The sequence below is a fragment of the Gymnogyps californianus genome, chromosome 1, assembly GCF_018139145.2.
Source record: "Gymnogyps californianus isolate 813 chromosome 1, ASM1813914v2, whole genome shotgun sequence".
In the NCBI taxonomy this organism is placed as follows: domain Eukaryota; kingdom Metazoa; phylum Chordata; class Aves; order Accipitriformes; family Cathartidae; genus Gymnogyps; species Gymnogyps californianus.
In genome coordinates, this window is record NC_059471.1 from 49,477,810 (window position 1) to 49,490,312 (window position 12,503).

Sequence of the window (12,503 nt, forward strand, 5' to 3'; positions counted from 1 at the left end):
ATACCTAACACTTTACACATGGTAACTTAGGTGCCTTAAGATGGAAAAATCTTCAAGGGGACATCCACATCAACTTTTTGTATCAGCAATGTCCTTTGGCAAGGACTTCCAGACATTTGCTACCCTTTTCATGAAGAAACATTTCATTCTTTCCTGTTTTGAACCTAGTTCCTTTTGATGGCCCCTCGTTCTTGTCTATCCCTTTGTACCCTCTTCATGCCACTCAAGATTTTATAAAAATCTAGCATACCTTCTTCCCCAAAACAATCTCATTTTCAGTCTGAAGAGTCCTAGTATATTGAGTTATTTCTATAAGATAGCCACAAGCATTTTTTGCTGATCTTCCTTAAACCTTTCTTCCTCTCAGGATATTATTTTTAAGAGAATTAAGCACATTCTTCACAATGTGTGTAAACGATAGATACTATTTCTTTTTAAACTCTGATAAATCTTATTCATTGTTGGATAAATCTTATTTCTATAATGGGCCTGTTAGAAAGAACTTGATCAGTTAAACTTAGAAGTTTTACAGACACTGAACCAGAACTACCTAATTTACCATCTGCTGTATAGAGCATTAATTCCTGTTTCTAATTAGTTTTCATTTATGTGTTAATGGATACAAAAAGAGCTTCAACCATCTGCACTTTTCCCCAGAAAAATATGTTCATCAGATAACAAGTAGTTCCAGAAATCTTTTGATCTTGACCATTCTTTTGTATAAAAACTGACAGAGACGCAAGACACAGTATACTTGTAATGAGTTAAGATTGAAAGATAATTATTCCATGTATAGATTGCATTATTGTCCTAGGTATAATTTCATAACATTTCATTAGTACCTAACAGTGATCATTATCAGAAAAAGGAGACTGGCTTTAGTCTCACTTATTGACAACTATATTTTTTAATTGATTACACGAAACAAGGAGCAAAGGAGAATATATTTGTACTGGATTTGTCTGGGATGAAGTTAACTTCCTTCATAGCAACCCATACGGTGTTGCGTTTTGTGTTTCTGGCTAAGACAGCATTGATAATATACCAATGTTTCAGCTATTGCTGAACAGTGCTTGCCTAGTGTCAAGGCTTTCTCTCCAACATTCCCTCGCTCCCCAAATGAGTAGGCTGGGGGTGAGCAAGAGGCTGGAGGGGACACAGTTGGGACAGGTGACCCCAACTGACCAAAGGGATATTCCATACCATATGACATCATGCTTCAGCACTAAAAGCTCAAGGAAAGAAGGAGAAAAGGGGGGACATTTGTGGTGTTGGTGTTTGTCTTTCCAAGCAACAGTTACTTGTGCTGAGGCCTAGCTTTCCAGGAAGTCACCTGGAAATAGTTGTAAATGTATACTAGGAAAATAAAGGGTCTTTAAAATATAAGAATTCATATTTAGTATGCAGCTTGAGTGCAGTTGATTACAACACTTGCATGAGTGTAATGAGCATGATCTGACTTTTCATCAAGCAGAAAAAAAGTACTGAATTTTGTGTATTAAGTGGGGTGGGTTAACCCCAGGCAACAGTCAAACACCTACACTCTCGCTCCCCTCTCCCATGGATTGGGGAGAAAATGTAAGGAAGGTGAAAAGGCTAGTGGATCGAGGCTTTCAACATGATCCCCCATTGTATATTTGAGGCCAAACTGAAGACATAAAGACTGGAGGAGTGGATGGCTAGCTGAGTGGAAAACAGACTAGACCATCAGGTTGAAAGTCTACTGATTAACAGTTTGAAGTTCCACTGGTGGCTGACTATTAGTGGCATTCCTATGGAATTGATACTGAAGTCAATAGTATTTCATGTCTTCATTAGCAACTTGGATGATGGGAGGGAATAGACTCTCTTACATCAAATTGGGGAATTGCTGATTCCCTGAAGGACAGGGCTACCATTCAGAGCAATCTTGACCAGGTGACCTCCAAAGGCCCTTTCCAAACTAAATTATCCTTTCATTCTGTAATTTAGGTGTACTGCACTGAATAAGAAGTGTCAGAAGCAGTCACTTTGCATATTGAAATGTGATTTTCTTCAATACCAGATTAGATGTTGGACTGCATTTGCCTGCTAAATCTGTTAATTATGGAGTTCCTCAAAAGATAAATGTTTCAATGATTCCATTCCATAACCTTAGGCTTAGAATTATTCCAACCATTTTTGGCGCCAAAGAGAAGTGTCTAATGTAAATCATTTTGACAATCCAGACACTGGAGAGAGCCAATATACACAGCTGGATTCAGTTTTTCAAACACGGGAGTTTAGAGCTAGTTGATGCAAGATTTTATATCCATCTTCAGCCATTACTCCTAGAAGATACGCATCCTGTCTGCCAGCCCTCTATGTACCTTGAATATGCTACAAGCCTCATATGGCAGTAGTCACCTTAGGTTTATAGAGCTGAATTATACCCAGACACCAGTCAGTTCTTCTGATGGAAGAACTTTCTCCTCTCTCTTCAATAATAAATTACAAACATAAGTAATGCATATGTCTAAAGTGGGATGACCTTGGCTCAGGTGACTTGCTTGGATTATTCAGAATCAATTGCCAGCAATAAGGAATTGGTTTTACTTCACTTTTTCTGTCTAAAACCACCTAAAAGTACCAAGAGAACACCATGAAATTAATAGTAGGTAACAGTTACTTAATCCAGTTGTGCAGTAGATGAAGGAATCACACAATCATGAAGCTTTAATGACATTAACTGTGGAATGACTTGCCAAATAAGCATGCTAATTTAGCATCATTATCCAATCTCTTCCAAGAATTTTTCATCTGCTTCTCATAATGCATTAATATATGTAACAGTTCGAGGTTATTTTTTTGCCCTATTCTACAAAAAAGTTAATTTTCAGTTTCATCTTTATTTGTCAGTTCCTGAATAATAATAGTAGTCGTCCTCCTCCTCCTCCTCCTCCTATATGTCCTGGGATCAAACTATATAAAAGACCCTCGAATATAAGATTGACAACTTTGCTAGTCTGACATAATGGAACTTTTGATAAAGGTTACGTTCATCTACAGGAGCAAAAGATCTTTTTTAATGTATAGGTTCACGTCAATTAGCATAAGACTTGAAGTTCAACTCAACTGCTTTATGATGGCCACAAAATAGCAGTCAGTTTCTGATCTGTATCTCATCTGTAGTCAGTGAAGAATAATAAGATATGATTTATGTGAGTCATTTTAGTTATCAACACTAAGATGAGACGGCAGAGGTTTTGAGGAATCTGTTTATGTTTTCCATGAAGGACAAAAAAATGGAGGTTTGATTCTGTTATATAACAAATACTGTTATTTCAGAAATCTTAAGTTGTATGAGATATCTGTATGGAAGACCCATGACTTTTTGCAGCAGCGGTTGTAGGCCCCCAAGATGATCTAGGTAACTTAAAATGACACTAGATGTGTACTGAACCCCATACCAGATAATAAATTTAAGCATCTGATCTAAACTATCTCTTTAGGCTCCTTCTATAGTTGATGCAGAGTAAGAGCTTCCTCCAGCTAACACTAGTTTCTTTAATATATGTGGGATGAATCACTTGCTGCAGGTTTTTGTTTGCATTCTCCATTGACTATAGAGAAAACCTACAATATTAGCTGGGATTTTTCCTCTGAATTTTAAAAGATAAGTTTACATTAAATTCATTTAACCCAGAATGTATAATTAACTCCCCATGCAGTAAAAGACTATCACAACTTCATCTATTCTTGTAAGAGTGGGGCATGTTTTCTTTTTTTTTTTTAAAGTAGATATGTATGAAGAAGAATATAGAATTTAGTCAAATTAAAAGAATCAAATTATATAAAAGACAAATTATCTTTTTTTAATCTGGTTTCTTTTGAAGCACCTTGGACCGCACGTTTTTTGCTAGTATATGTTACCTATTAATTTTTGAATCCATATTGTGACTTCACTAAATTTGATGGAGTAGTAGACATTTTACATTTCTTAGAATGTAAAGAAGTAATTTGGATGTCACTTGGAAGCAGAAAAAGTCACTTACTTACATTGCTGTTACTTAAGAAAATAGAAGCCCCTAAGAGTTTCACCCATAAATGTCTTAGATAAGACTGTAAATTGAAGGTGTACATAATTGGATTACAGGGAGTATACATGAAAAGTAGAGTTTTATAAATTCCACAGGCATGGTAAGAATTTCAACTAATACTCTGAAATCAATCAACAGAAACAAAATCACTTTAAAATTGGCTTCATTAGATTTTATTTGTTCCAGAGATCATGAACTATTTATTTGCCATTTGATTTTTATAGATTTCTCTTTTTCTGGCTAAGGTTTTGTAGGGGTAAAAAAAAAATCCAATGTTTATTGTATTATTATTATTATTATTATTATTATCACTTTCAGATTTTAAAAAATCCAGTTTTGGAAGAGAGCTTAACATACTGTGTCACAGTTTTGAAGTAGAACTGTCCCCTGTTAGTACTATTGAATGAAATTTCCTATGATAAAAAGGAAGGTGCAAGATAATTTAACAACAAATGAGGAGCTTTATTAGGATGAAAGTAGCAATTATACTGACTTGATGTACAGTACTGAAGAACACCTGCATGTAACCATTCCCAGCTTGTTTCAGGATTCAATAAACTCTACATTTATACACACACAAATTATTTCCCAACTTTGCCATGAGGCAGATGTTATTTGCACTAACTTGAAAATTGTTTTTTGTCATTTTTTGTCATTTGTTGTGTAATTTGTCAAACATTGATGTTCTGTTGTCTCCAATGGTGAGTGTCTCCACTGGCAGTAGACAACTGGCTGTAGTGACAACATCAACAGTAGTGCACACTTTCATATTCACATTCATTACTTCAAAACTTGATTACTGTCATTCCCTGGACAGAATGATCAAGGCATCTCAAAAACTCCTGTTGCTAAAACATGCAGCAGCCTTCCTCTTCAATAAAATTAACTGATGTTAATATGTTATACCAGCTCTTTTTATCTTTCACAGGTTCATTTTTTCAGTTTTTTTTCCCAGGAAAAAATCAAGCCTTCAAATGCAGCAAAATTGTAGGTATACTTTACTTCAAAAATATACATTGAAGATTAAAAAGTTCAATGTTTATATATTCTTTGAAGTAGGGGATTACACCCTGAGGCAATCATTGTTTATGGTACTTCAGGTTATGTTTATTAAATGAGGATCCTTCCTCCTGTAAATTAAACTAGCTTATTTCAATTCTTTTAAATTTCAAAATAACCTATTTTTCATTTTAAAATCATGGAAAATATGTTAATATTTATTTTCTAGGTTTTTTTAGGAAAAAATTGAAGTTGTGTCAAAATTACTTTTTACTTTTTTCTGCAGAAGATATCTGTTAACAATTTTTTTTTACTTCTGACCCTTTTTTTTTTTGGCCAATATATTTTTCCTGTAAACTTAATATGACATTTCAACCTTATTTTGCTACAGCCGTATGTCAGAGGACTTGCTATGTTGTCAGCAAAGGCAACAAGTTTCTTCCCTCATGGAAAATTTATTTTGACAAAAATACCAGCAAAAAAGAGGCTATTATTGGTCAAAAAAAGGACTTAAGAAACTATTCCATTAGCTCAAGAAGATCCATCAAGTAGGGACAGAAAGAGATTCTCCATGTACCTGAAGCAGCTAGTTATACTTCTCCCAGTGAAAAATCAGAAGATTTTTCTTTGTCATGGAACATTAATTACAGCCTTATTAATAATAGGAAAAAAAAACAACCAACAACCAACAGCTTTTTTTTTCTTCTTCAGCTTGAGCAACACCTTATTTAGTTCCAAAATAATTTGCAGACTCCTTACTGGCAGAACAAGGGAGTTATTAAATGATGGAGATGAAAAATATAGGTCAATAATTGAGAAGATGGAGGTACTTAATGTTTGCTTTATCTTTGCATTCTTAGTTATTTTACTCTTCTCAGATCAGTTATCTTTTGGTCTTTTTCTTTTTTTTAACACCAGATTACTTGTACTTGCATGATCCTGCACTTACGACATAAAAGTTTGAGTTTGCTTTACAATAGCTCTCATGATTCAGACTCTAGTGAATGAAATTAGAAACTTTAAAAGGCTTTTCTAATGCCCTGACTTTTTTTTTGCCAGAGTTTATTTGAGGAAAATTACATTATTCACAGCATACTGATCACCAGAAGTCATACTCATTTTGCTGAATACTCATAACAAGGATGCCATGCCAGATTTCATGTTTTCCAAACTTTGCTGTTTTCAGAACTTAAATGCTTTTCAGGCATATTCTTTAAAGATGTTTTAAAATGTCTGATAGCTGAAGGGAAGCCCAAAGTATACAGCAGACATTTATTCTTTCTCCAAGAGTATTTGTCAACTACACACTATAAAGCAAAGTAGACAATTTTACCTGACATTTCGACTGACAGTGAACTTTACAGAATTTTGTAAAAGCTAGCAGTTAGAAAATTTCTAACAGTATATGTATAATGAAAGGAGTTTTATTGGGAAGACTGGGTAGAAGGTTTTTACTAGCGACTGCAGTACATCAGAGATGTGATATACAGTGAAACATAAAACTGCCAAATAATTGTACTTTTTACTTGTTTTAGGCCACAGCTGAATGGTGGCCTGACTTTCCATTTCTTTATCAATATAGAGTAAGATCACTTCAGAATAAATCAGATTTTCTTTAAAAGTATATGCTTTGAGATCCAAAATTCTTATCACTGACTAATGAGTTCTGTGGAATGTGGCATTAGAGACTTTACTATCAAGAACTCTTATTTGTTCATTTCTACAAGACATTTACATATAATCACAGTACAGAATTTTTCCTTGATACAAACAGGTCATAGTGTTCATCACTTGATTTCTTAGATAACCCAGAGCTGCAATCAGATTTAAATTCAGACACTTAAATCAGGATGTCCATAAGATAGATTCTAAATGAAAATTAGGTATTAAATTAGTCAAACTCACATTACAGTCAATAGATATTGATTACAATGTAGTCAATACAGTGGAGTTTAGTGAGCTCTTCATATGACAAAAAGAAGGTTTTTACTTGGTTATTTAATATCTTAATGGAAGAGCAGTTCCTTACATTCTGGATGTGGTTTGGTTAATATCCCTTCTGGCCATCAGCTGCCACTCTAGTAGCACATAAGTTCTCCAAGGGATCAGAGGTCTTACCTGCTGGACTCATATGCATGTCTTGGATATATCAGAAAACACCAGATTCCTATGCCAATCCCTAGGTCTCCACTTAACCCTAAATCATCAAAGCAAAACCAAAACCAAAACAAAATCAAAGCAAAACCAAAAGCACCATAGAGCTTCAGCTGCATCTAGAGCTGAATTCAACCTCCATGCAGTCATCATTCCAGTTCATTGAAAACAATTTACTTGAACTGAGGCTTAAATTCAAAGTGTTACAGGCATTACAGGTGAGGTGAATTCCACTGAGCTTTACATATCTTGAATACAAAAATCTACATTTGAAACTAGTTGTTTGAAGTGCTTTTATACTCAATGTATAATAATAGGTGTTTTTAGGAATAAATCTCATAGCCTCAAGTACATGTGTAAAAAAGGTCTGGTTTCTTTCTCAACACTGATTATGAACAGAGTTTGGCAAATTTGGTTTGAATGTAGTTTTGTATGTATATTAGGCGAGATTAATACCATCTGCAAAATCTTTACAGATTTGAAGGTTTATATTTAGGCTTTTGGATTAAAATATTTTTTATTACCCATGATAAAGGTCACTATGCTTACATAATTGATAGCTATACAGTTCTGAAATTTTAAAAACATCAACTAACAGGCAAGAAACAGGTGCAACAATGTGCATAGCAGTTTCTGGGCACTGCTTAGGCATCTAGATCTTCTGGGAATTTCATCTAAGATTGTCGGGGAACTCCTGGAAAGTTTTCGAGGAATATCACTGTGCCCAGTGCTGCAACTAGGTGAGGATAGCTACAGGAGGCTTCCAGCAAGCTTTAGCAGCTTCTAACAAACTCTGTCACTTGTTCCTGATCAAATGGTTCTTTGAGGTTTTGTTCCACCTGAACAAAAGATGGCCAAGCACCTTTCAGCAGGTGCTACAGAGAGGCCTATGTGACTGCCAGCCTACAGCACAGTTAAAACAGTGCAGTCAACAGAAGCAGTATTTTTCACAGAATAGTGCCTGGGGCCTCTTGCTGAGGTTGGAGGAGAAGTGATGTCCTTGCCTGCAGGTGCGTGCTGGTGGAGAATCTGTGTTGCCAAGTAGCTGCTGGAGGAGCTCAGTGGACTGCACAACATCAGAGATATTGTGAAAGAGGTTGTCTGGGTCTTCTTTATGACACTGCAGCTACAAAAGCCTGAAGGCTCAGCTGTACTGAAGAAGTCACAGGAAGAGTCTGTGTTCACTGAGTTGGGAAATAGAGACTCCCATACTGGCAAAGGCTGGCAGCTTGTGACTTCTGGCACAAGGAGGAAGGCTTCTGCTCCACCTAGAGTAACTCTTGTAGCAGAATCTGTACAACCTTATATCTGAAACTACAGAAGATGTTCAGTGCCCTGGTAGCAGATGAGGAGCTGGAAGCTGTGTTCAAGGATGCACCCAAGCAGACTGAATCTGAACTATGCAGCAGCATCAAGAGGAAGTGGTGAGTGACAGCAGTGGGAGACTCCCTACCGCAGAGAACAGAAGCTGCCGTCTGCTGACCTGACCTGTTGTCTTGGAAGGTTTGCTGCTCAGATCTGGGATGCTGTGGACGGACTGCTAAGGCTTTTCAGGCCCTTAGACTCTGTCTTTGATGCTCTTCCACATAAGCATCAACCCTACTGCCAGGGGAGACCTGGTGAATAGCAAGTGTGACCATGAGGCTCTGGGGTTGAGGATCAAGGGCATGGGGACCCAAGTGGTTTTCTCCTCAGTCTTGCAGGTGAGGGGGAAGGGCCTGGGAAGGAGTGAGGAGAAGTGGAGAGCTTCTGCAGGTCAACAACTAGCTGCACAGTTTGTGGTGATAACAAAGATTTGTTTTTTATGACCAAGGCACCCTCCTTGATGATCAAGGAAGGACAGCTAAGAACAGGTAGGATTCAACTGACCAAGTAGGAAAAAAACAATTTTTGTTGACAGGCTGGCTAACCTGTTGAGAACAACTTTAAACTAGGAGTGAAGGGAGTGGGACATGATGACCTACTATCAAGTGAGAAAGTGGTAGACCACCTTGGAAAGCAAAGGGTGCAGAGTGGACCTGGAGACATTTTAATCAACAGAACAGGGCTGAAGGGGCCCCTCTTTAAGGATGTACACACAAATAAAGGAGAGCTGAGATGGCAGCATTATGGGGAAGGTTATCCCATTTATTCTGTGAAACCAGCATGACTGGGTGCCTCTCTGAACTGCTTGTACACTAGAGCATGAAGCATGGGGAACAAATAGGAGGAATTCAAAGTCTACATCTGCTTTTAGAGCTAAAATCTCTTCGGATCATAGAAGTGAGCCAGCAATGCATTCTTGCAATAAAAAAGGCCAGTGGTATCCAGAGCTGCATTAGGAAGAATGTGACTATCAGACTGAGGGAGGCGATTATTCTCCTCTACTCAGCACTAGTAAGACCACACCTGGAGTGCTGTGTACAGTTCTTGGCTCCCCGGTACAAAAGAAACATGGATATAATGGATTGAGTCCAGTAAAGGAAAATTAAGACAATAAAGGGACTGGGTCATGTGACATACAAGGAGGGGCTGAGAGAACTGCAATTGTTCAGCCTGGAGATGATAAAGCCTGGGGGGATCTAATCAATGTGTATAAATACCTGATTTGGGAAGGGGCAGTAAGGAAGATGGAGCCTGACTATTCTCAGTGGTGTCCACTGACAGGACAAGGGGCACAAACTGAACTACTGGAGAAAACACCTAAACATAAGAACTCTTTTACAGTGAGGATGGTCAAATACTGGAACAGATTTCCCAGAGAGGTCATGGAGTCTCCATCCTTCGAGATATTCAAAACCTGATTGGACATGGTTCTCAACAACCTGTCCTAGCTGTCCCTGCTCTGAATAGGGGGATTGGATTAGATAATATCCAGAGGTCCTTGTCACCCTTAGCCATTATGTGATTTTATGTATTTTTCTTTTACTGTCCCATTCTTCTCAATCTGTAGACAGATTATGTCTACATTCTTTTTTCTATTTTTTCAATTTATTCTATTCCTTTGTTGAAAATGGACAAGATTATAAGTCTTACAAGCTAGAAAACTAAGCATGGTCAAGTCTAAGTAGGCTATTGTGTTGTATAGCGAGCAGTGTGTTCAGGTCTGGATTTCTGAAGTGTTATTAGCCACTTATTTTTTTATCAATAGTTTACTGTCTTCTTATATCACTTAGTCGATCATATCTCTTCTCCCTCAATTTATATAATAATTTGGCTATAACACAAAAGGTGAACATCAACACTTTTTCTTTTTTCTTTTTCCAGACACTTTTCTGACCAAAAGACCTTATACTTGATTTGATTTTTTCCATATTCTGTATTAGAGATAGTCAGCATCCATAACAAGTAAGTTTGTTCTAGAGACTTGATACAGCTTGGGTAACCCAGTTTCGAACTGCAACATGGCAACAGGGAAACTTTCAGAGTAACCAGTAGTTTGCCTCCCACAGCCTCTGGCACAGCCAGTGGAGAGGAGAGGTTGTGCTTCCTTCGCTTTCTTGGACTTTGCCAATTTCTGGCTAAGCCTTGTTTGTTCTGTGATAAACATAAAATGAGACCCAAAGGTAGCATATATAAACAAGTAACACAAGTATAAAAAAACCCCACCAAAACCAAACAAAAAACCCCTCGTCTATTAACCTTCCATCCTATGACATTTCTCATTTCATCCTGTAATTATGCTGAAGTGCACTTTTAGTTATCATTGCTTAATTACAGAATAAGTGTTAATTTTCCAGTTAGAAGCAAATACTTAATTGCATCATTCACTTATTTTTGCTAAAAAACTTTCTCAAGTTTCTGCACTATAAAACTTATGGCTAAAATACAATATAGGGATACAACTTGTCTCTTTTTTTTTCTTAACTCTTGCTTTTATAAGAAATCGGGAATCATACGCCCATATATCTCCCCATACTCTCCAATCACGTGGAGTCTGCTGAGACTTTGGTGAAGATCTCATATACCTAGTTATTAAATTTCTGAGCATAATGTGAGTGCACACATTAATGAACACTAGAGGCTTCCTTAAGAAAGAAAAATGCCTCAGTTGTGTGAAATTCTTCAACAAGAGCCTGCAAACTCTTACCATCACCTGCAAGTCCCACCATCAGTTATTCAGAAGAAGCACAGCTATGGGAAACCACGCTTCACTAAGTTTCTGTGTACATAATACCATGTGCTGCTAACTATAGACATAATTTTGGTAACTTCCCTGTAACAAAACTCTCATTTGTTTTTACCTTCCTGCAAAGCCAATGTTAATTTCTGAATACTTGCATTCATATTGAAATATTCTCTTATTCTATTGGCCATTTTCAACTTACCATTTAACACCTTTTCTAAATGATTCTTTTAACTTTGTCATTTTTCCGATCCAATAACACTACTTCTCCTCACACGTAAACATCTACAGGCATTCTATAGTGAATACTGCATTTTTAACAGACTACTTAGCTCCCTTTCCAAATAACTATATTTTCACTTTTACAACCTAGTTCTCAAAAACTAGCCTTCAGAAAAAAACTTGCCATAATAATTACCATTTATCACTGGGTACCCAGAAGTACTTCGAATACCAAAGAAGCAAAAGTATCCTAGATAAAAATATTCTTGCTACTAACAGTTGTAGACAGGAATGGCTTGTGCAATTCTGTTACAAAACTTGTCAGTCTAATGTCCACCCTAGAATTTGAAACTCTCATTTTGTTTTCATAGACTTGAGTTTAAGTCTTCCAGATATAAAATGAGTGGCAGACACCTGCTAAATATAATAAACTTTATTTACTTTTAGTAAGTTTTTGGCAAAGACTGGGAGGCAGATCTCTTTCCACCTTGCTCTTCTGTCAGATGTTTAAAAGAAAGAAAGCATAATCTAATTTGTCATGTTTTTCATATTAGATTTATTTATATACATTAGACTCTCACCTCCATGAAACTTCTATCATCCCTGTAATATAAGATTATAGCTCTGTGAAGAATGATTTCAACATTTGGACAATATATTTTTAGCAATAAAAAAGACCTATATTTCATCATTACAAATACTACTTTAACTGCAGGATGTAAGAAGCTGTTCATCCTCACTGCTGTAGCCTGTTTAATCATATGGCAACTATTACTTTACATTTTCCTTTCTTACAGTCTTTGAAGAGATTGTGTCAGCAGTTTGAAGACTGAATAAAGTACAAATGAGTTTATTTGCTTAAGGAAACTCAGCTTCCTCTAAACTAAGGGTGGAACTCAGCTGCCTAACAATAAACATCTAATGTGTTTTGATATGCCCTAAGGTGTGCTACTTTTAGCCATATA